This window comes from Myotis brandtii, unplaced genomic scaffold (genome assembly GCF_000412655.1).
Source record: "Myotis brandtii unplaced genomic scaffold, ASM41265v1 scaffold221, whole genome shotgun sequence".
NCBI lineage: Eukaryota > Metazoa > Chordata > Mammalia > Chiroptera > Vespertilionidae > Myotis > Myotis brandtii.
In genome coordinates, this window is record NW_005358287.1 from 331,219 (window position 1) to 332,715 (window position 1,497).

The 1,497-nt window shown below is 56.1% G+C and overlaps 1 protein-coding gene across 1 annotated transcript in view; it reads right to left on the reverse strand.

The window, feature by feature from the left end:
- Positions 1 to 1,497, reverse strand: part of ITGAV (integrin, alpha V) — a gene marked incomplete at its 5' end in the record, with an annotated part of 49,661 nt that overhangs the window by 28,758 nt on the left and 19,406 nt on the right. The gene's annotated exons all lie outside the window — the stretch shown is intronic.

Here is a 1,497-nt window from a genome sequence, read left to right on the forward strand (position 1 = left end):
TGTGGGCTGACTGTGTTGTGGGCTGACTGTGTTGTGGGCTGACTGTGTTGTGGGCTGACTGTGTTGTGGGCTGACTGTGTTGTGGGCTGACTGTGTTGTGGGCTGACTGTGTTGTGGGCTGACTGTGTTGTGGGCTGACTGTGTGTTGTGGGCTCTGTGTTGTGGGCTGACTGTCCGCTGTGGGCTGACTGTGTTGTGGGCTGACTGTGTTGTGGGCTGACTGTCCGTTGTGGGCTGACGTGGTGTCACTGGGAAAATGAGAGACACGCCTGGACCCCGTTACGAGGTCAGAGCACACGTAATGACGTGTATGGGTGGGGGCACATGCTGATGTGCTGCCTGGAATGTCACGGACACTTCGCCGGGCCTTCCTTGGGGCGCTGGGCCTGAGGGATGGAAAGGGTGGCGCTGCCTGAGGCTGTGGCCTGGGCCTGAGGCTGACATGTGCTCGTGTGGTTCTCGCCACAGCCCACGGGCAATCACCAGCATCCCTGCTTCTGTGCGTGAGACTCAGGATTTACAGGGGGAAACCCCGGGGCAATGTGGCAGGCTGAGCCAGCCCGGCCAGCATGGCTCCGTGGCTGAGCATCGACCTTTGAGCCCGGAGGTCACGGTTCCAGGTCAGGGCACAGGCCTGGGTTGTGGGCTCCATCCCCAGTGTGGGGCGTGCAGGAGGCAGCCGATCAAGGATTCTCTCTCATCACTGATGTTTCTCTCTCTCTCTCCCTCTCCTTTCCTCTCTGAAATAAAAAAAATATTTAAAGTAATAATAATAGTAACACTGCGCAAGGCCTCCTGCACACCTCCCACTGGGGATGTGCCTGCAACCAAGGTACATGCCCCTGACCAGAATCGAACCCGGGACCCTTCAGTCCTCAGGCCGATGCTCTATCCACTGAGCCAAACTGGTTTGGCAGTGCCTACTGATCTTAACACGAAGCCGAGGTTCCCCACAAAGAGCCGAAGAGGATCATGCCTGCACACAGGAGGATCATGCCTGCACACAGGAGGAGATCACGTCTGCACACAGGAGAAGCTGCCTGAGGTGAGGAAGCCGCCCCAGCACAGAGGGACACCCCCCTGGAACCCCAATGGCAGGCCATTTGCTCCCAGCTGAGCAGCAACCCTGACTATCCCCCAAAGGGAAGAGGCTGTGGGGACCGGGGTCCACTCCCTCTTGCTACCAACCCTCTCGCGAGGCCCAACCATCTCAGCTGAGCAGGACGTGGGCCTGAGCCGGGATCTGAAAACCAGACAGTTGTTCCTACAAGTGATAACGAACTTTTCCCGTGCCGTTACCACCTCATGGAGTAAACCCGCACCTGGGACATTTAAAAGGCAAGAGCGTTCCTTAGAGGAGAGGTTAGCGTCATCAGCAAAGAAAAAGGACGTTCCTGGTTTTGTGTGTGAGTGACCTGGTTCTGCGTTTCCTTTTAAAAAAACTAGCACAACATGCAATTACAAAAGTGTCTGCCTAAACAAATTACTTTGATTAAA